We start from the raw sequence: 22775 nt of genomic DNA on the forward strand, positions 1-22775 counted from the left end.
AGAATTTGAGGGGTGGCCACACCAATGCCCAGTAGAGGGGGTGTCCCCTGTCACGGCCCTGGTTCTGCTGGCCGCGCTAATGCTGATACAGGCCAGGATGTTTGCAGGTTCAAGCCCCTGCCCTTTGCCTCATACCATTGGCCACAGCTCATAGATCCAGCTGGTCCAGATCCCTCTGCAGAGGTTTCTGCCCTCTAGCAGATCAGCACTCCCACCCAACTTGATGTCATCTGTACAGTGCTTCGGGTCCTTGCCTCCCATCCTATTATGATGGTGAGTAGAGCATTCCAGACGTAGTGAAGAAGAGTACTTTTTGGTGGACAATGCCATGCATTGCCCCTGGAGCCATCAGGGAAAGGCAGGCTGCCCAGCAAGGCTTGGTCCCGCTCCTGATAAGCAGCCCATCGTTCTGTCACCTTCACCTTCACATACCTGAGCTACCTCACACATATTTACAGGCTTTATCCTTGCAGCAGCTCCAAGCCGTTCTTCTTATTCCTCCCATCCCTCCTACAACCCTCTCATTTCCATTAGGGTGCTGCAACATGCAGCTGGCTTCAAAAGGCAGCTGACGTGTGAGCCACCGCATCACACCCTGCTTCATGCCATCGGGACGCGCTATTCCTGCATGGGCAGCACGTGCTGCCCAGAGGCAGCAAGTCTGCAAGCCCACCAGCTGGGAAGTGCCTCAAGGAAAGAGGTCGCTCCCCAGGCTTCTACACTGCTGACACGAGGGAAAAGCAGTAGGCGGCAGAGGCGAGCAGTGGGGGAAAGGGGAATGGTTTATTGTCCCCAAGAAGGTGTCCGCAGCGAGCGCAGCCTGCAGCACGATGTCCTGAGCGCAGCTCTGTCGGGGCTGGCGCCGGCAGTGGGGCACTACTCCTGCTCTTGTGTGTCCATGGAGGAGAAGCTGGAAGTCTTGCCTGGAGAATTCATTGCTCTCCTGAAGCGGGATGGTTGTCGCTTCATGAATGAGACCTGCAGAGCTCTGTCCGCAAGTATGCACTGCCTTGGGGCACGTGCCTGTGATGCTGCCTCCTCAGCGTCGTAGGGTTCAGAGCCAGGGGAAGCTGGTACCAGCTCCTCCTCTTGTGTCAGGGCATCGAGAGGTGTGCGGTGCTGCTCTTGCTCAGCAGCTGCAGGCAGGGTGGGAGCTGCTGGCTCAGTGTCAGTGGGTCCAGTCAGGGCAGGAGACAGGCTCTGTAGCTCCTCAGCAGCCTCTCGTGCTGTCTCTCGTGCTGCCTCTCCTGCTGCAGCTGTGCCCACACTGCTGGGGCTGCTGGATCCCTCCTGGGGACCCGCGTGGCGGGCCTGGGAGAGCTCTGGTGCAGAGGTGTCGCCATAGGTGTCCCGTACGCTGATGGCTTCCTCCTGGGACAGCTCTTTGTCCCTGTCATTTTGTGACTCGGTTTTCACCTCCTCTGTCTGTTCCTTGGCCGAGTTTGCTGGCAGTAGCAGGCAGAGGCGAGCAGTGGGGGAAAAGGGGTATGGTTTATTGTCCCGAGAAGGTGTCTGCAGCGAGCGCAGGCTGCAGCACGGTGTCCTGAGCGCAGCTCTGTCAGGCCTGGCGCCGGCAGTGGGGCACTACTCCTCTACCCGTGGGTTCATGCAGGAGAAGCTGAAAGTCTTGCGCAGAGACTTCATTGCTCTCCTGAAGCGGGACTATCGTCGCTTTTGGAGCGCTCCTGCATCCGGCTGGGTGGCAGTGCCTGCGGGGATAGGAGAGCTGTAGGCACGGGGCTGGGTGGGCGCTGGGCAAGCTCCTGCTGCCACCCAGCACCGCGGGCTTTCCCCGGGGGCTTTCCAGTGAAGGCTTTTTGGCCCTCGCCCACGGAGTGGAGGCCGGGGCACAGGTGAAGTCATGTTCACGCTGCTGCCAGCCTGGCCTGGCTGCCACTCGACGCAGGGACGTACCTGACTCGTCCTCAGTGTCCTGAACTGCTGCAGGTGACACTGGCGGTTCCTCCTCTTGTGAGGCAGGGGCACTGCTGGCCTCACCTTGATGGTTTTCAGATGCTCTCCTGAGTACTTTGCGCACGAATGAGAGCTGCAGAGCTCTTTCTCTAAGTGTGCGCCGCCTTGGGGCAGGTGCCTGAGATGCTGCCTGCTCTGCGACACAGGATGCAGAGCCAGGGGAAGCTGGTGCTGGTGCCTCCTCGTCCTCTTGTGCCAGGGCAGCGAGAGGTGTGCGGTGCTGCTCTTGCTCAGCAGCTGCGGGCAGGGTGGGAGCTGCTGGCTCGGTGTCTGTGGGTCTGGCCAAGGCAGGAGACAGGCTCTGCAGGTCTCCAGCTGTCTCTTCCGCTGCCTCTTCTGCTGCCTCTCCTGCTGCGGCTGTGCCCACGCTGCTGGGGATGCTGGATCCCTCCTGGGGTCCCACGCGGGGTGCCTGGAAGAGCTCAGGCACCAAGGGGTTGACATAGATGTCCCGTATGGTGATGGCTTCCCCTTGGGACAGCTCTTTGTCCCAGTCACGTTCTGAGGACTCCTTCACCTCCTTGACCAGGGCTCTGGTCCGTATGTTGCCCTTGATGACGTCCAGCAAATGGGACAGCAGTTGGTCTCTGTCCTCTTCCCTTTTGTGGTCGTTCTCCTCTTCCTGCTCCTTCTCAGTGGGCAGTTCCTCCTGTAATCACACAACCGGGATGCAGGGGATGAGTGTGCTGCAGCTGGGCAGCGTAGTGCCTGGTCCCAGGCAGGAGCAGGCTCATCCCCCTGTGTTGTCCCATCCATCATTGGCGCTCACCTGTAGGTACTGGAACAACGCTCTGTGTCTCGGGCAGCAATATTGCCTCTGGCTGTCTTGCAGCTGGAGCTCCCTCTCCTCAGGGCCTCCCAGCAGCCCAAGCAGGCTGGCTGTCCTCTGCCTGTCCAGACTGTGCCTGCTGCTGGCAGTGCTGCTCCTCTTCTGCCCCTCCAGGACCTCTGTCCAGGCGATCACCAGGAATGTCTCTGCCACACGCAGCCTGGGGGAGGCACCTGCCTCCTGCACCTCGAGACCTGTGGTGCTGGGCACATGCGCCTCAGTCACTGGGGGCTGAGATTCCTGATCTGAGGGAGAAGCAGCTGCATGTCCTTCTATGTTATGCCTGCTCCTGGGGGCAAGGTGGGGTGTCGCAGCCTCTGCCTCTGGGAGCTCTGTCGATGAAAATGTCGTTTCACCCTTTTCTGCTGCTGGGGAGACAACAGCATTGGTGGCCTCTTCTTGCTGTTCTCCAACACGGGTGACACCATGTCTTGTACACCTCCTGCTGCTGCAGTAGCGGGAGGGGCTGTGGCCACATGAGACCCAGAGTCCTCAAGTGCTGCAGGACTGCTTGTGGGCACCGCCACATACAAACACTGTGTCGTGTCCCGGTGTTCCAGAGGCTGCTGTTCGGTTCCCCTGACCACAGCCACAGAGTGACCATAGGCTCCCACTCTGTGGGTGTGGATATCACCTGCAGAGCTGTGTCACGTACTGCGAGGCTCTGCGGGACACGTGCCTGTCTCGGTGCCTGTGCTGCTGCCTGCGGCTCGTCAAAGCCAGGGAAGCTGGTGCCGTGCCTCCTCGTCCTCTTGTGCCAGGGCAGCGAGAGGTGTGCGGTGCTGCTCTTGCTCAGCAGCTGCAGGCAGGGTGGGAGCTGCTGGCTCGGTGTCTGTGGGTCTGGCCAGGGCAGGAGACAGGCTCTGCAGGTCTCCAGCTGTCTCTTCCGCTGCCTCTTCTGCTGCCTCTCCTGCTGCGGCTGTGCCCACGCTGCTGGGGATGCTGGATCCCTCCTGGGGTCCGCGCGGGGTGCCTGGGAGAGCTCAGGCACCAAGGGTTGACATAGATGTCCCCTATGGTGATGGCTTCCCCTTGGGACAGCTCTTTGTCCCAGTCGCATTCTGAGGGACTCCTTCACCTCCTCCGTCTGTTCCTTGGCCAGGTTTGCTGGCGCCTCCTGTAAACACAGCGCAGAACATCAGAGCTAACAGCTCTCATCCCCAGCCACATCTCTCTCAGGGCTGCAGGTGCTTGTGTGGGTGCTGTGCTGTGGGCTGCCTTCTCCTGTGGCCCCGTGACCTGCGCCAGGGCTGCTGGTGCATCAGCCCGCCCCTTGGGTTCCAAGGCTGCTGCTGGTGGCTGCTCACTGGGAGGGAGGTCCCTCACAGGCTGCTCTCCTTCACAGCCTTTGCTCGAGAGGAGTTTGAGGGGCGGGGAAGCAAGAGCACAGGCAGGGAAGGAGGGAATGTCAGCGGGATGGCACAGGGGGCACCAGCAATGTCCCTGCCAAACATCCTGGGGATCTGAGTCTGCCTCCAGCACCTCAGGATCTCCGATGCCAGCCTCATGCGTGCGGCTTACCTGGCAATCAGAGTCATGAGCTGAGGGAGAAGCTGCTGCTTCTCCTTCATCGTCGTTCCCCTTCAGGGGATCCACATCGGGGGGCTGGAAGATTTCCAGGATCGAGGCTTTGATCCAAATGTTGCAGTTGGTGGCATCCTGCAGCTGGGACAGTTCTCTGTCCTCTTCCCTTCCTTGGTCCTCCTCTTCCTGCTCCTTCCCAGCCCTCGGTTCCTCCTGAGATCGCACAACGGGGATGAGGGGATGAGTGAGCTGCAGCTCAGCAGCGGAAGAGCTGGCCCCAGGCAGGGGGAGGCTCATCCCACTGTGCTGTCCCATCTTCTTCTCAGCACTCACGTGTCTGTGTTGGAGGTCCCGCTCCTCAGGGCCATCCAGCTGCCCATGCAGGCCGGCTCTCCTCTCCTCTGTCTTGGGGAGCACCAGGAATCTCCCTCCCACACGCAGCCCCGGGGAGGCAGCTCCTTCCTGCACCTCGGTATCTGTGGTGCCGCCCGCACGTGCCTCAGTCACTGGGTGCTGAGCATCCTGAGGCAAAGGAGAAGGGCGGCGCGTCTCCTTCTTTATGTGCTGCGGGGGCAAGGTGGGGTGTGACAGCCTCTGCCCCAGGGATCTCTGCCAGGGCAGCTGCAGCTTTCCCCTCGTCCGCTGCCAGGCAGGCAAGGGTTCTGCTGTGCTCCCCCTGAGGCTTTGCTGCCCCAGGCGACTTGAGTGTTGCAGGTGGCATTGCCACCTTGGCCCCGGGCAGGCTTTTGGTCATGTCCTTCTGTTCCACCTGCCTCTTCTTGGTTTTCTGGGGCACGGCCACGGGTGGGAGCAGAGGCTTCCTCTCTTTGCCTGTGCCTGTGACCTGCAGAGCTGCCTTGAATCCTCTGCCGCTCTGCGGGGCAGGTGCCTGTCTCTGTCTCTGCGCTGTGGCCTCCTGCTTGCCAAAGCCATGGGAAGCTCGTGCTGGTGCCGCTGGAGGGAGAGGTGCCAGTTTCTCCCTAGTAGCTCTGGGCAGGCAGCTCCCCTTTGGCTGCTCCCTAGGGTTGATCTTGCTGGGCAGCGGGGGCAGACGCTGTGGAAGCACCTTGTGGTGTAGCCCCAGCGACCTGGTCTTGAGGCTGTCCTTGCTGCCCGTCGTCAGCATGGCTGGCAGGTGCTCGGCCACTCTCCCAGCGTTTCTCAGTGTGGGCTGAGTGGCAGGGGCCTTGCTGCTCTTGGCTGCCTGGACAGTGGCTGTTCTTGTGCTTGTCCCGGCAGCCCTGCTGCGTGGTGGCTCCTGCTGTGCCGCTGGCTGCTGGCGGGGGTTCCTGCCTCCTTGCCACAGTTGGCAGCCTGCGGGAGCTGCTCATGGGTGTCTGTGAGCGAGGCGGTGGCAGGGGTGTCATTGCCACCACTGGTGGCAGACGAAGCGTCTGCTGCTGCGTTGCGCCGCTGCTGCGGGGCAGCACCACTCGGTGCCCCAGGCTGCCCGTCTGCAGAGAAGCCGAGGAGAGGCTGTGTGATGGTGTCCCTTGTGTCTGTGTCACAGCTTATGCAGTTGTGCTCCCCTGCCAGCCCCAGGGCAGGGCTCAGCCCCGCAGGGAGCTGCCGCTTGCCCCCCAGTCCGGCAGGGGAGAGGGCTGGCCACCCGCAGCCCACGGCCACTGCCCAGAGCACCCCCGGCGTGCCCGGGCAGCCTGACGGGCACGGCACGGGGGGCTCAGCTTGCTCCCTCCTGCTCCTCCCGCTCCTCCCATGGTCGGGAGGACATTCAGCCCCGTCTCCCTCGCTCTCCCAACTAGTACCTGCTGGTTGATAACAGGGCGAAACCTCTGCTGGTAGGGCACCCGTGGCACGGTGATTCTTTGGCGGGACGAGGCCTGGCTCGGGCTGCCCTGCGGCTCTTCCTCGGGCTGCCTGCGGGCCACCTGCGGGCAGAAGGAGGAGGAAGAGGTGTGTGATGAATGCGGCTGCATTTGCACAGCTGCCCCCGCGGTGCCCGCAGGCCCGGCCCTGCACCCAGGCGGCTCCGTACGGCCCTGTCCCACCACCGTCCTCTCCCTCCTGCCCCGGCCCTCACCTGGCGCATCCTCTGTGCGCTCGTCCTGCCCTCAGCGGGCCGGGAACGGGCGTTCGCCTCTTTACCGACGGGCATCTCCCACGTCCTGGGACGCTGAAGTGCCGTAGGCTTCCAGGGAAACTGCTGCCTCCTGAGGGAGGCTGCTCCTCTGGCCTGGGGTGCTCCAGGGCTCTCGCTCCTTATATACCCACGGTCAGCACGGGGGTACCTCCGTCACAATGGCCTCCGGGCACAAGGACTCCCCTTCATCACAAAGCCTCTGAGGTCACGATGGCGATGCCTGCACCCATGACTGATGCCAGGCAGTCCCACAGCGTCTCCACAGCGACCACCGAGGCTTTGTGATGGCGGCGGCCCCAGGGCTTCTGCGGGCACTCAGAGAGTCAACCAGGTTGGAAAAGACCTTTAAGGTGATCAAGTCCAAGCATTCCCCAGCATAGCCAAGGCCGCCACTAACCCATGCACTGAGGGCCTCGTCTACACGGTGTATGAACGCTTCCCGGGAAGGTGACTCCATCCGCTGCCCTGGGCAGCCTGCTCCAATGCCTGAGCACCCTCTGCGAAAGCAATTGTTCCTAAACTCAGTCTGGTGCAGTTTGAGGCTGCTTCCTCTCATCCTATCTCTTGTTCTTTGTGTGAGGAGAGAGGCACTTCCTGGCTCCGTCTTCCTGTCAGGTAGCTGTTGAGAGCAGTAACCTCCCCCGAGTCTTCTCCAGACTGAACCCCCCCAAGGTCCCTCAGCCCTTCCCCATCACACTTGTGCTCCAGGCCTTTCACCAGCTCCGCTGCCCTTCTCCGGCCCCGCTCCAGCACCTCAGTGTCTCTCTTGTAGTGGGAGCCCAGGTGTGAACACAGAATTTGAGGGGTGGCCACACCAATGCCCAGTAGAGGGGGTGTCCCCTGTCACGGCCCTGGTTCTGCTGGCCGCGCTAATGCTGATACAGGCCAGGATGTTTGCAGGTTCAAGCCCTGCCCTTTGCCTCATACCATTGGCCACAGCTCATAGATCCAGCTGGTCCAGATCCCTCTGCAGAGGTTTCTGCCCTCTAGCAGATCAGCACTCCCACCCAACTTGATGTCATCTGTACAGTGCTTCGGGTCCTTGCCTCCCATCCTATTATGATGGTGAGTAGAGCATTCCAGACGTAGTGAAGAAGAGTACTTTTTGGATGGACAATGCCATGCATTGCCCCTGGAGCCATCAGGGAAAGGCAGGCTGCCCAGCAAGGCTTGGTCCCGCTCCTGATAAGCAGCCCATCGTTCTGTCACCTTCACCTTCACATACCTGAGCTACCTCACACATATTTACAGGCTTTATCCTTGCAGCAGCTCCAAGCCGTTCTTCTTATTCCTCCCATCCCTCCTACAACCCTCTCATTTCCATTAGGGTGCTGCAACATGCAGCTGGCTTCAAAAGGCAGCTGACGTGTGAGCCACCGCATCACACCCTGCTTCATGCCATCGGGACGCGCTATTCCTGCATGGGCAGCACGTGCTGCCCAGAGGCAGCAAGTCTGCAAGCCCACCAGCTGGGAAGTGCCTCAAGGAAAGAGGTCGCTCCCCAGGCTTCTACACTGCTGACACGAGGGAAAAGCAGTAGGCGGCAGAGGCGAGCAGTGGGGGGAAAGGGGAATGGTTTATTGTCCCAAGAAGGTGTCCGCAGCGAGCGCAGCCTGCAGCACGATGTCCTGAGCGCAGCTCTGTCGGGGCTGGCGCCGGCAGTGGGGCACTACTCCTGCTCTTGTGTGTCCATGGAGGAGAAGCTGGAAGTCTTGCCTGGAGAATTCATTGCTCTCCTGAAGCGGGATGGTTGTCGCTTCATGAATGAGACCTGCAGAGCTCTGTCCGCAAGTATGCACTGCCTTGGGGCACGTGCCTGTGATGCTGCCTCCTCAGCGTCGTAGGGTTCAGAGCCAGGGGAAGCTGGTACCAGCTCCTCCTCTTGTGTCAGGGCATCGAGAGGTGTGCGGTGCTGCTCTTGCTCAGCAGCTGCAGGCAGGGTGGGAGCTGCTGGCTCAGTGTCAGTGGGTCCAGTCAGGGCAGGAGACAGGCTCTGTAGCTCCTCAGCAGCCTCTCGTGCTGTCTCTCGTGCTGCCTCTCCTGCTGCAGCTGTGCCCACACTGCTGGGGCTGCTGGATCCCTCCTGGGGACCCGCGTGGCGGGCCTGGGAGAGCTCTGGTGCAGAGGTGTCGCCATAGGTGTCCCGTACGCTGATGGCTTCCTCCTGGGACAGCTCTTTGTCCCTGTCATTTTGTGACTCGGTTTTCACCTCCTCTGTCTGTTCCTTGGCCGAGTTTGCTGGCAGTAGCAGGCAGAGGCGAGCAGTGGGGGAAAAGGGGTATGGTTTATTGTCCCGAGAAGGTGTCTGCAGCGAGCGCAGGCTGCAGCACGGTGTCCTGAGCGCAGCTCTGTCAGGCCTGGCGCCGGCAGTGGGGCACTACTCCTCTACCCGTGGGTTCATGCAGGAGAAGCTGAAAGTCTTGCGCAGAGACTTCATTGCTCTCCTGAAGCGGGACTATCGTCGCTTTTGGAGCGCTCCTGCATCCGGCTGGGTGGCAGTGCCTGCGGGGATAGGAGAGCTGTAGGCACGGGGCTGGGTGGGCGCTGGGCAAGCTCCTGCTGCCACCCAGCACCGCGGGCTTTCCCCGGGGGCTTTCCAGTGAAGGCTTTTTGGCCCTCGCCCACGGAGTGGAGGCCGGGGCACAGGTGAAGTCATGTTCACGCTGCTGCCAGCCTGGCCTGGCTGCCACTCGACGCAGGGACGTACCTGACTCGTCCTCAGTGTCCTGAACTGCTGCAGGTGACACTGGCGGTTCCTCCTCTTGTGCTGCCCGTGAGGCAGGGGCACTGCTGGCCTCACCTTGATGGTTTTCAGATGCTCTCCTGAGTACTTTGCGCACGAATGAGAGCTGCAGAGCTCTTTCTCTAAGTGTGCGCCGCCTTGGGGCAGGTGCCTGAGATGCTGCCTGCTCTGCGACACAGGATGCAGAGCCAGGGGAAGCTGGTGCTGGTGCCTCCTCGTCCTCTTGTGCCAGGGCAGCGAGAGGTGTGCGGTGCTGCTCTTGCTCAGCAGCTGCGGGCAGGGTGGGAGCTGCTGGCTCGGTGTCTGTGGGTCTGGCCAAGGCAGGAGACAGGCTCTGCAGGTCTCCAGCTGTCTCTTCCGCTGCCTCTTCTGCTGCCTCTCCTGCTGCGGCTGTGCCCACGCTGCTGGGGATGCTGGATCCCTCCTGGGGTCCCACGCGGGGTGCCTGGAAGAGCTCAGGCACCAAGGGGTTGACATAGATGTCCCGTATGGTGATGGCTTCCCCTTGGGACAGCTCTTTGTCCCAGTCACGTTCTGAGGACTCCTTCACCTCCTTGACCAGGGCTCTGGTCCGTATGTTGCCCTTGATGACGTCCAGCAAATGGGACAGCAGTTGGTCTCTGTCCTCTTCCCTTTTGTGGTCGTTCTCCTCTTCCTGCTCCTTCTCAGTGGGCAGTTCCTCCTGTAATCACACAACCGGGATGCAGGGGATGAGTGTGCTGCAGCTGGGCAGCGTAGTGCCTGGTCCCAGGCAGGAGCAGGCTCATCCCCCTGTGTTGTCCCATCCATCATTGGCGCTCACCTGTAGGTACTGGAACAACGCTCTGTGTCTCGGGCAGCAATATTGCCTCTGGCTGTCTTGCAGCTGGAGCTCCCTCTCCTCAGGGCCTCCCAGCAGCCCAAGCAGGCTGGCTGTCCTCTGCCTGTCCAGACTGTGCCTGCTGCTGGCAGTGCTGCTCCTCTTCTGCCCCTCCAGGACCTCTGTCCAGGCGATCACCAGGAATGTCTCTGCCACACGCAGCCTGGGGGAGGCACCTGCCTCCTGCACCTCGAGACCTGTGGTGCTGGGCACATGCGCCTCAGTCACTGGGGGCTGAGATTCCTGATCTGAGGGAGAAGCAGCTGCATGTCCTTCTATGCCTGCTCCTGGGGCAAGGTGGGGTGTCGCAGCCTCTGCCTCTGGGAGCTCTGTCGATGAAAATGTCGTTTCACCCTTTTCTGCTGCTGGGGAGACAACAGCATTGGTGGCCTCTTCTTGCTGTTCTCCCAACACGGGTGACACCATGTCTTGTACACCTCCCTGCTGCTGCAGTAGCGGGAGGGGCTGTGGCCACATGAGACCCAGAGTCCTCAAGTGCTGCAGGACTGCTTGTGGGCACCGCCACATACAAACACTGTGTCGTGTCCCGGTGTTCCAGAGGCTGCTGTTCGGTTCCCCTGACCACAGCCACAGAGTGGACCATAGGCTCCCACTCTGTGGGTGTGGATATCACCTGCAGAGCTGTGTCACGTACTGCGAGGCTCTGCGGGACACGTGCCTGTCTCGGTGCCTGTGCTGCTGCCTGCGGCTCGTCAAAGCCAGGGGAAGCTGGTGCCGGTGCCTCCTCGTCCTCTTGTGCCAGGGCAGCGAGAGGTGTGCGGTGCTGCTCTTGCTCAGCAGCTGCAGGCAGGGTGGGAGCTGCTGGCTCGGTGTCTGTGGGTCTGGCCAGGGCAGGAGACAGGCTCTGCAGGTCTCCAGCTGTCTCTTCCGCTGCCTCTTCTGCTGCCTCTCCTGCTGCGGCTGTGCCCACGCTGCTGGGGATGCTGGATCCCTCCTGGGGTCCCGCGCGGGGTGCCTGGGAGAGCTCAGGCACCAAGGGGTTGACATAGATGTCCCCTATGGTGATGGCTTCCCCTTGGGACAGCTCTTTGTCCCAGTCGCATTCTGAGGACTCCTTCACCTCCTCCGTCTGTTCCTTGGCCAGGTTTGCTGGCGCCTCCTGTAAACACAGCGCAGAACATCAGAGCTAACAGCTCTCTCCCCAGCCACATCTCTCTCAGGGCTGCAGGTGCTTGTGTGGGTGCTGTGCTGTGGGCTGCCTTCTCCCTGTGGCCCCGTGACCTGCGCCAGGGCTGCTGGTGCATCAGCCCGCCCCTTGGGTTCCAAGGCTGCTGCTGGTGGCTGCTCACTGGGAGGGAGGTCCCTCACAGGCTGCTCTCCTTCACAGCCTTTGCTCGAGAGGAGTTTGAGGGGCGGGGAAGCAAGAACACAGGCAGGGGAAGGAGGGAATGTCAGCGGGATGGCACAGGGGGCACCAGCAATGTCCCTGCCAAACATCCTGGGGATCTGAGTCTGCCTCCAGCACCTCAGGATCTCCGATGCCAGCCTCATGCGTGCGGCTTACCTGGCAATCAGAGTCATGAGCTGAGGGAGAAGCTGCTGCTTCTCCTTCATCGTCGTTCCCCTTCAGGGGATCCACATCGGGGGCTGGAAGATTTCCAGGATCGAGGCTTTGATCCAAATGTTGCAGTTGGTGGCATCCTGCAGCTGGGACAGTTCTCTGTCCTCTTCCCTTCCTTGGTCCTCCTCTTCCTGCTCCTTCCCAGCCCTCGGTTCCTCCTGAGATCGCACAACGGGGATGAGGGGATGAGTGAGCTGCAGCTCAGCAGCGGAAGAGCTGGCCCCAGGCAGGGGGAGGCTCATCCCACTGTGCTGTCCCATCTTCTTCTCAGCACTCACGTGTCTGTGTTGGAGGTCCCGCTCCTCAGGGCCATCCAGCTGCCCATGCAGGCCGGCTCTCCTCTCCTCTGTCTTGGGGAGCACCAGGAATCTCCCTCCCACACGCAGCCCCGGGGAGGCAGCTCCTTCCTGCACCTCGGTATCTGTGGTGCCGCCCGCACGTGCCTCAGTCACTGGGTGCTGAGCATCCTGAGGCAAAGGAGAAGCGGCGGCGTCTCCTTCTTTATGTGCTGCGGGGGCAAGGTGGGGTGTGACAGCCTCTGCCCCAGGGATCTCTGCCAGGGCAGCTGCAGCTTTCCCCTCGTCCGCTGCCAGGCAGGCAAGGGTTCTGCTGTGCTCCCCCTGAGGCTTTGCTGCCCCAGGCGACTTGAGTGTTGCAGGTGGCATTGCCACCTTGGCCCCGGGCAGGCTTTTGGTCATGTCCTTCTGTTCCACCTGCCTCTTCTTGGTTTTCTGGGGCACGGCCACGGGTGGGAGCAGAGGCTTCCTCTCTTTGCCTGTGCCTGTGACCTGCAGAGCTGCCTTGAATCCTCTGCCGCTCTGCGGGGCAGGTGCCTGTCTCTGTCTCTGCGCTGTGGCCTCCTGCTTGCCAAAGCCATGGGAAGCTCGTGCTGGTGCCGCTGGAGGGAGAGGTGCCAGTTTCTCCTTAGTAGCTCTGGGCAGGCAGCTCCCCTTTGGCTGCTCCCTAGGGTTGATCTTGCTGGGCAGCGGGGGCAGACGCTGTGGAAGCACCTTGTGGTGTAGCCCCAGCGACCTGGTCTTGAGGCTGTCCTTGCTGCCCGTCGTCAGCATGGCTGGCAGGTGCTCGGCCACTCTCCCAGCGTTTCTCAGTGTGGGCTGAGTGGCAGGGGCCTTGCTGCTCTTGGCTGCCTGGACAGTGGCTGTTCTTGTGCTTGTCCCGGCAGCCCTGCTGCGTGGTGGCTCCTGCTGTGCCGCTGGCTGCTGGCGGGGTTCCTGCCTCCTTGCCACAGTTGGCAGCCTGCGGGAGCTGCTCATGGGTGTCTGTGAGCGAGGCGGTGGCAGGGGTGTCATTGCCACCACTGGTGGCAGACGAAGCGTCTGCTGCTGCGTTGCGCCGCTGCTGCGGGGCAGCACCACTCGGTGCCCCAGGCTGCCCGTCTGCAAGAGAAGCCGAGGAGAGGCTGTGTGATGGTGTCCCTTGTGTCTGTGTCACAGCTTATGCAGTTGTGCTCCCCTGCCAGCCCCAGGGCAGGGCTCAGCCCCGCAGGGAGCTGCCGCTTGCCCCCCAGTCCGGCAGGGGAGAGGGCTGGCCACCCGCAGCCCACGGCCACTGCCCAGAGCACCCCCGGCGTGCCCGGGCAGCCTGACGGGCACGGCACGGGGGGCTCAGCTTGCTCCCTCCTGCTCCTCCCGCTCCTCCCATGGTCGGGAGGACATTCAGCCCCGTCTCCCTCGCTCTCCCAACTAGTACCTGCTGGTTGATAACAGGGCGAAACCTCTGCTGGTAGGGCACCCGTGGCACGGTGATTCTTTGGCGGGACGAGGCCTGGCTCGGGCTGCCCTGCGGCTCTTCCTCGGGCTGCCTGCGGGCCACCTGCGGGCAGAAGGAGGAGGAAGAGGTGTGTGATGAATGCGGCTGCATTTGCACAGCTGCCCCCGCGGTGCCCGCAGGCCCGGCCCTGCACCCAGGCGGCTCCGTACGGCCCTGTCCCACCACCGTCCTCTCCCTCCTGCCCCGGCCCTCACCTGGCGCATCCTCTGTGCGCTCGGCCTGCCCTCAGCGGGCCGGGAACGGGCGTTCGCCTCTTTACCGACGGGCATCTCCCACGTCCTGGGACGCTGAAGTGCCGTAGGCTTCCAGGGAAACTGCTGCCTCCTGAGGGAGGCTGCTCCTCTGGCCTGGGGTGCTCCAGGGCTCTCGCTCCTTATATACCCCACGGTCAGCACGGGGGTACCTCCGTCACAATGGCCTCCGGGCACAAGGACTCCCCCTTCATCACAAAGCCTCTGAGGTCACGATGGCGATGCCTGCACCCATGACTGATGCCAGGCAGTCCCACAGCGTCTCCACAGCGACCACCGAGGCTTTGTGATGGCGGCGGCCCCAGGGCTTCTGCGGGCACTCAGAGAGTCAACCAGGTTGGAAAAGACCTTTAAGGTGATCAAGTCCAAGCATTCCCCAGCATAGCCAAGGCCGCCACTAACCCATGGCACTGAGGGCCTCGTCTACACGGTGTATGAACGCTTCCCGGGAAGGTGACTCCACCGCTGCCCTGGGCAGCCTGCTCCAATGCCTGAGCACCCTCTGCGAAAGCAATTGTTCCTAAACTCAGTCTGGTGCAGTTTGAGGCTGCTTCCTCTCATCCTATCTCTTGTTCTTTGTGTGAGGAGAGAGGCACTTCCTGGCTCCGTCTTCCTGTCAGGTAGCTGTTGAGAGCAGTAACCTCCCCCGAGTCTTCTCCAGACTGAACCCCCCCAAGGTCCCTCAGCCCTTCCCCATCACACTTGTGCTCCAGGCCTTTCACCAGCTCCGCTGCCCTTCTCCGGCCCCGCTCCAGCACCTCAGTGTCTCTCTTGTAGTGGGAGCCCAGGTGTGAACACAGAATTTGAGGGGTGGCCACACCAATGCCCAGTAGAGGGGGTGTCCCCTGTCACGGCCCTGGTTCTGCTGGCCGCGCTAATGCTGATACAGGCCAGGATGTTTGCAGGTTCAAGCCCCTGCCCTTTGCCTCATACCATTGGCCACAGCTCATAGATCCAGCTGGTCCAGATCCCTCTGCAGAGGTTTCTGCCCTCTAGCAGATCAGCACTCCCACCCAACTTGATGTCATCTGTACAGTGCTTCGGGTCCTTGCCTCCCATCCTATTATGATGGTGAGTAGAGCATTCCAGACGTAGTGAAGAAGAGTACTTTTTGGATGGACAATGCCATGCATTGCCCCTGGAGCCATCAGGGAAAGGCAGGCTGCCCAGCAAGGCTTGGTCCCGCTCCTGATAAGCAGCCCATCGTTCTGTCACCTTCACCTTCACATACCTGAGCTACCTCACACATATTTACAGGCTTTATCCTTGCAGCAGCTCCAAGCCGTTCTTCTTATTCCTCCCATCCCTTCTACAAATCCCTCATGCCCATTAGAGTGCTGCAACATGCAGCTGGCTTCAAAAGGCAGCTGACGTGTGAGCCACCGCATCACACCCTGCTTCATGCCATCGGGACGCGCTATTCCTGCATGGGCAGCACGTGCTGCCCAGAGGCAGCAAGTCTGCAAGCCCACCAGCTGGGAAGTGCCTCAAGGAAAGAGGTCGCTCCCCAGGCTTCTACACTGCTGACACGAGGGAAAAGCAGTAGGCGGCAGAGGCGAGCAGTGGGGGGAAAGGGGAATGGTTTATTGTCCCAAGAAGGTGTCCGCAGCGAGCGCAGCCTGCAGCACGATGTCCTGAGCGCAGCTCTGTCGGGGCTGGCGCCGGCAGTGGGGCACTACTCCTGCTCTTGTGTGTCCATGGAGGAGAAGCTGGAAGTCTTGCCTGGAGAATTCATTGCTCTCCTGAAGCGGGATGGTTGTCGCTTCATGAATGAGACCTGCAGAGCTCTGTCCGCAAGTATGCACTGCCTTGGGGCACGTGCCTGTGATGCTGCCTCCTCAGCGTCGTAGGGTTCAGAGCCAGGGGAAGCTGGTACCAGCTCCTCCTCTTGTGTCAGGGCATCGAGAGGTGTGCGGTGCTGCTCTTGCTCAGCAGCTGCAGGCAGGGTGGGAGCTGCTGGCTCAGTGTCAGTGGGTCCAGTCAGGGCAGGAGACAGGCTCTGTAGCTCCTCAGCAGCCTCTCGTGCTGTCTCTCGTGCTGCCTCTCCTGCTGCAGCTGTGCCCACACTGCTGGGGCTGCTGGATCCCTCCTGGGGACCCGCGTGGCGGGCCTGGGAGAGCTCTGGTGCAGAGGTGTCGCCATAGGTGTCCCGTACGCTGATGGCTTCCTCCTGGGACAGCTCTTTGTCCCTGTCATTTTGTGACTCGGTTTTCACCTCCTCTGTCTGTTCCTTGGCCGAGTTTGCTGGCAGTAGCAGGCAGAGGCGAGCAGTGGGGGAAAAGGGGTATGGTTTATTGTCCCGAGAAGGTGTCTGCAGCGAGCGCAGGCTGCAGCACGGTGTCCTGAGCGCAGCTCTGTCAGGCCTGGCGCCGGCAGTGGGGCACTACTCCTCTACCCGTGGGTTCATGCAGGAGAAGCTGAAAGTCTTGCGCAGAGACTTCATTGCTCTCCTGAAGCGGGACTATCGTCGCTTTTGGAGCGCTCCTGCATCCGGCTGGGTGGCAGTGCCTGCGGGGATAGGAGAGCTGTAGGCACGGGGCTGGGTGGGCGCTGGGCAAGCTCCTGCTGCCACCCAGCACCGCGGGCTTTCCCCGGGGGCTTTCCAGTGAAGGCTTTTTGGCCCTCGCCCACGGAGTGGAGGCCGGGGCACAGGTGAAGTCATGTTCACGCTGCTGCCAGCCTGGCCTGGCTGCCACTCGACGCAGGGACGTACCTGACTCGTCCTCAGTGTCCTGAACTGCTGCAGGTGACACTGGCGGTTCCTCCTCTTGTGCTGCCCGTGAGGCAGGGGCACTGCTGGCCTCACCTTGATGGTTTTCAGATGCTCTCCTGAGTACTTTGCGCACGAATGAGAGCTGCAGAGCTCTCTCTCTAAGTGTGCGCCGCCTTGGGGCAGGTGCCTGAGATGCTGCCTGCTCTGCGACACAGGATGCAGAGCCAGGGGAAGCTGGTGCTGGTGCCTCCTCGTCCTCTTGTGCCAGGGCAGCGAGAGGTGTGCGGTGCTGCTCTTGCTCAGCAGCTGCGGGCAGGGTGGGAGCTGCTGGCTCGGTGTCTGTGGGTCTGGCCAAGGCAGGAGACAGGCTCTGCAGGTCTCCAGCTGTCTCTTCCGCTGCCTCTTCTGCTGCCTCTCCTGCTGCGGCTGTGCCCACGCTGCTGGGGATGCTGGATCCCTCCTGGGGTCCCACGCGGGGTGCCTGGAAGAGCTCAGGCACCAAGGGGTTGACATAGATGTCCCGTATGGTGATGGCTTCCCCTTGGGACAGCTCTTTGTCCCAGTCACGTTCTGAGGACTCCTTCACCTCCTTGACCAGGGCTCTGGTCCGTATGTTGCCCTTGATGACGTCCAGCAAATGGGACAGCAGTTGGTCTCTGTCCTCTTCCCTTTTGTGGTCGTTCTCCTCTTCCTGCTCCTTCTCAGTGGGCAGTTCCTCCTGTAATCACACAACCGGGATGCAGGGGATGAGTGTGCTGCAGCTGGGCAGCGTAGTGCCTGGTCCCAGGCAGGAGCAGGCTCATCCCCCTGTGTTGTCCCATCCATCATTGGCGCTCACCTGTAGGTACTGGAACAACGCTCTGTGTCTCGGGCAGCAATATTGCCTCTGGCTGTCTTGCAGCTGGAGCTCCCTCTCCTCAGGGCCTCCCAGCAGCCCAAGCAGGCTGGCTGTCCTCTGCCTGTCCAGACTGTGCCTGCTGCTGGCAGTGCTGCTCCTCTTCTGCCCCTCCAGGACCTCTGTCCAGGCGATCACCAGGAATGTCTCTGCCACACGCAGCCTGGGGGAGGCACCTGCCTCCTGCACCTCGAGACCTGTGGTGCTGGGCACATGCGCCTCAGTCACTGGGGGCTGAGATTCCTGATCTGAGGGAGAAGCAGCTGCATGTCCTTCTATGCCTGCTCCTGGGGCAAGGTGGGGTGTCGCAGCCTCTGCCTCTGGGAGCTCTGTCGATGAAAATGTCGTTTCACCCTTTTCTGCTGCTGGGGAGACAACAGCATTGGTGGCCTCTTCTTGCTGTTCTCCCAACACGGGTGACACCATGTCTTGTACACCTCCTGCTGCTGCAGTAGCGGGAGGGGCTGTGGCCACATGAGACCCAGAGTCCTCAAGTGCTGCAGGACTGCTTGTGGGCACCGCCACATACAAACACTGTGTCGTGTCCCGGTGTTCCAGAGGCTGCTGTTCGGTTCCCCTGACCACAGCCACAGAGTGGACCATAGGCTCCCACTCTGTGGGTGTGGATATCACCTGCAGAGCTGTGTCACGTACTGCGAGGCTCTGCGGGACACGTGCCTGTCTCGGTGCCTGTGCTGCTGCCTGCGGCTCGTCAAAGCCAGGGGAAGCTGGTGCCGGTGCCTCCTCGTCCTCTTGTGCCAGGGCAGCGAGAGGTGTGCGGTGCTGCTCTTGCTCAGCAGCTGCAGGCAGGGTGGGAGCTGCTGGCTCGGTGTCTGTGGGTCTGGCCAGGGCAGGAGACAGGCTCTGCAGGTCTCCAGCTGTCTCTTCCGCTGCCTCTTCTGCTGCCTCTCCTGCTGCGGCTGTGCCCACGCTGCTGGGGATGCTGGATCCCTCCTGGGGTCCCGCGCGGGGTGCCTGGGAGAGCTCAGGCACCAAGGGGTTGACATAGATGTCCCCTATGGTGATGGCTTCCCCTTGGGACAGCTCTTTGTCCCAGTCGCATTCTGAGGACTCCTTCACCTCCTCCGTCTGTTCCTTGGCCAGGTTTGCTGGCGCCTCCTGTAAACACAGCGCAGAACATCAGAGCTAACAGCTCTCTCCCCAGCCACATCTCTCTCAGGGCTGCAGGTGCTTGTGTGGGTGCTGTGCTGTGGGCTGCCTTCTCCCTGTGGCCCCGTGACCTGCGCCAGGGCTGCTGGTGCATCAGCCCGCCCCTTGGGTTCCAAGGCTGCTGCTGGTGGCTGCTCACTGGGAGGGAGGTCCCTCACAGGCTGCTCTCCTTCACAGCCTTTGCTCGAGAGGAGTTTGAGGGGCGGGGAAGCAAGAGCACAGGCAGGGGAAGGAGGGAATGTCAGCGGGATGGCACAGGGGGCACCAGCAATGTCCCTGCCAAACATCCTGGGGATCTGAGTCTGCCTCCAGCACCTCAGGATCTCCGATGCCAGCCTCATGCGTGCGGCTTACCTGGCAATCAGAGTCATGAGCTGAGGGAGAAGCTGCTGCTTCTCCTTCATCGTCGTTCCCCTTCAGGGGATCCACATCGGGGGGCTGGAAGATCTCCAGGATCGAGGCTTTGATCCAAATGTTGCAGTTGGTGGCATCCTGCAGCTGGGACAGTTCTCTGTCCTCTTCCCTTCCTTGGTCCTCCTCTTCCTGCTCCTTCCCAGCCCTCGGTTCCTCCTGAGATCGCACAACGGGGATGAGGGGATGAGTGAGCTGCAGCTCAGCAGCGGAAGAGCTGGCCCCAGGCAGGGGGAGGCTCATCCCACTGTGCTGTCCCATCTTCTTCTCAGCACTCACGTGTCTGTGTTGGAGGTCCCGCTCCTCAGGGCCATCCAGCTGCCCATGCAGGCCGGCTCTCCTCTCCTCTGTCTTGGGGAGCACCAGGAATCTCCCTCCCACACGCAGCCCCGGGGAGGCAGCTCCTTCCTGCACCTCGGTATCTGTGGTGCCGCCCGCACGTGCCTCAGTCACTGGGTGCTGAGCATCCTGAGGCAAAGGAGAAGCGGCGGCGTCTCCTTCTTTATGTGCTGCGGGGGCAAGGTGGGGTGTGACAGCCTCTGCCCCAGGGATCTCTGCCAGGGCAGCTGCAGCTTTCCCCTCGTCCGCTGCCAGGCAGGCAAGGGTTCTGCTGTGCTCCCCCTGAGGCTTTGCTGCCCCAGGCGACTTGAGTGTTGCAGGTGGCATTGCCACCTTGGCCCCGGGCAGGCTTTTGGTCATGTCCTTCTGTTCCACCTGCCTCTTCTTGGTTTTCTGGGGCACGGCCACGGGTGGGAGCAGAGGCTTCCTCTCTTTGCCTGTGCCTGTGACCTGCAGAGCTGCCTTGAATCCTCTGCCGCTCTGCGGGGCAGGTGCCTGTCTCTGTCTCTGCGCTGTGGCCTCCTGCTTGCCAAAGCCATGGGAAGCTCGTGCTGGTGCCGCTGGAGGGAGAGGTGCCAGTTTCTCCTTAGTAGCTCTGGGCAGGCAGCTCCCCTTTGGCTGCTCCCTAGGGTTGATCTTGCTGGGCAGCGGGGGCAGACGCTGTGGAAGCACCTTGTGGTGTAGCCCCAGCGACCTGGTCTTGAGGCTGTCCTTGCTGCCCGTCGTCAGCATGGCTGGCAGGTGCTCGGCCACTCTCCCAGCGTTTCTCAGTGTGGGCTGAGTGGCAGGGGCCTTGCTGCTCTTGGCTGCCTGGACAGTGGCTGTTCTTGTGCTTGTCCCGGCAGCCCTGCTGCGTGGTGGCTCCTGCTGTGCCGCTGGCTGCTGGCGGGGTTCCTGCCTCCTTGCCACAGTTGGCAGCCTGCGGGAGCTGCTCATGGGTGTCTGTGAGCGAGGCGGTGGCAGGGGTGTCATTGCCACCACTGGTGGCAGACGAAGCGTCTGCTGCTGCGTTGCGCCGCTGCTGCGGGGCAGCACCACTCGGTGCCCCAGGCTGCCCGTCTGCAAGAGAAGCCGAGGAGAGGCTGTGTGATGGTGTCCCTTGTGTCTGTGTCACAGCTTATGCAGTTGTGCTCCCCTGCCAGCCCCAGGGCAGGGCTCAGCCCCGCAGGGGGCTGCCGCCTGCCCCCCAGTCCGGCAGGGGAGAGGGCTGGCCACCCGCAGCCCACGGCCACTGCCCAGAGCACCCCCGGCGTGCCCGGGCAGCCTGACGGGCACGGCACGGGGGGCTCAGCTTGCTCCCTCCTGCTCCTCCCGCTCCTCCCATGGTCGGGAGGACATTCAGCCCCGTCTCCCTCGCTCTCCCAACTAGTACCTGCTGGTTGATAACAGGGCGAAACCTCTGCTGGTAGGGCACCCGTGGCACGGTGATTCTTTGGCGGGACGAGGCCTGGCTCGGGCTGCCCTGCGGCTCTTCCTCGGGCTGCCTGCGGGCCACCTGCGGGCAGGAGGAGGAGGAAGAGGTGTGTGATGAATGCGGCTGCATTTGCACAGCTGCCCCCGTGGTGCCCGCAGGCCCGGCCCTGCACCCAGGCGGCTCCGTACGGCCCTGTCCCACCACCGTCCTCTCCCTCCTGCCCCGGCCCTCACCTGGCGCATCCTCTGTGCGCTCGGCCTGCCCTCAGCGGGCCGGGAACGGGCGTTCGCCTCTTTACCGACGGGCATCTCCCACGTCCTGGGACGCTGAAGTGCCGTAGGCTTCCAGGGAAACTGCTGCCTCCTGAGGGAGGCTGCTCCTCTGGCCTGGGGTGCTCCAGGGCTCTCGCTCCTTATATACCCCACGGTCAGCACGGGGGTACCTCCGTCACAATGGCCTCCGGGCACAAGGACTCCCCCTTCATCACAAAGCCTCTGAGGTCACGATGGCGATGCCTGCACCCATGACTGATGCCAGGCAGTCCCACAGCGTCTCCACAGCGACCACCGAGGCTTTGTGATGGCGGTGGCCCCAGGGCTTCCTCTCTTTGCCTGTGCCTGTGACCTGCAGAGCTGCCTTGAATCCTCTGCCGCTCTGCGGGGCAGGTGCCTGTCTCTGTCTCTGTGCTGTGGCCTCCTGCTTGCCAAAGCCATGGGAAGCTCGTGCTGGTGCTGCTGGAGGGAGAGGTGCCTGGAGCTGCAAAGGACCTTAAAGTTCTTCCAGCTCCAACCCCTGCAACAAGCAGGGTCACCTTCCACTACAACAGGTTGCTCCCAGCCCTGTCCAGGCTGGCCTTGAACAGGCCTTACATCCATCTTCCCTTGCCAGGGATGGGGCAGCCCCAGCTTTTCTGGGCACCCTGTGCCAGGGTCTCAGCACCCTCACAGGGAAAGAGCGTCTGCTTACTAAATTTCATCTCCCTCAAAAGCCCTCTGTGTGGTCCTACACCTGGGTCGGAGCAATCCCAAGCACATCTACAGGTTGGGCAAAAAAGAGATTGAGAACAGCCCTGCGGAGAAGGACTTGGGGGTGTTGGTCGATGAGAGAATGAACATAAGCAGGCAGTATGCGCTCGCAGCCCAGAAAACCAACCATATCCTGGGCTGCATCAAAAGCAGCGTGACCAGCAGATCCAAGGAGGTGATCCTGCCCCTCTGCTCTGCTCTTGTGAGACCTCACTTGGAGCATTGTGTGCAGTTCTGGTGTCCTCAACACAAAAACAACATGGAACTGTTCGAACAAGTCCAGAGGAGGCCACGAGGATGATCAGGGGCTGGAGCACCTCCTGTATGCAGACAAGCTGAGGAAGTTGGGGCTGTTCAGCCTGGAGAAGAGAAGGCTGTGTGGAGACCTCAGAGCAGCTTCCTGTATCTGAAGGGGGCCTATAGGGATGCTGGGGAGGGACTCTTCATTAGGGACTGTAATGACAGGACAAGAGGTGATGGGTTAAAACTGAAACAGGGGAAGTTTAGATTGGATCTAAGGAGAAAATTCTTTCCTGTGAGGGTGCTGAGGCACTGGAATGGGTTGCCCAGGGAGGTTGTGAATGCTCCATCCCTGGCAGTGTTCAAGGCCAGGTTGGATGAGGCCTTGGGTGATATGGTTTAGTGTGAGGTGTCCCTGCCCATGGCAGGGGGGTTGGAACTGGATGATCTTAAGGTCCTTTCCAACCCAGACTGTTCCATGAATCTATGATTAAGCTGAGGTAACAGCCGAGGTCCCTACATAAAGACCAGCCTTAATGGAACAGATACTGTGTAAATGTACCCTCTCACAGCTGTATTCCACCTCAGCTCTGTGGCTGCATGAGAAGTCCGGGAAGGAGAACGCGGGTTGAGCCTTCTGTTACTCAGGAACACCCGTGAACGTCTGAGACACAGAGAGTGAAAGGGGGGCGGTGGGGAGGCAGACAGTGAGAGATCGCCAGTCTGCCAATGGGAGGGCTCGTTGTAGAGGGAGCGCCGCAGGGGCTCACAGACGCCCCTGCTGATTGGCCCCGGTTCCCGGACTTCTGGAAGCGTCTCTCGGCCCAGCTGCAGGAGTGGCTGACACAGCCGTCACTCAAGAGAGGCTGCTCCAGGCCCCTCCCCGTGCCTGCCCTCTCGGGTTTCTGGAACCT

The sequence above is a fragment of the Pezoporus flaviventris genome, unplaced genomic scaffold, assembly GCF_033815535.1.
Source record: "Pezoporus flaviventris isolate CSIRO_AGI_PZ_B2104156 unplaced genomic scaffold, CSIRO_AGI_Pfla_v1 ptg000017l, whole genome shotgun sequence".
In the NCBI taxonomy this organism is placed as follows: Eukaryota; Metazoa; Chordata; class Aves; order Psittaciformes; family Psittacidae; genus Pezoporus; species Pezoporus flaviventris.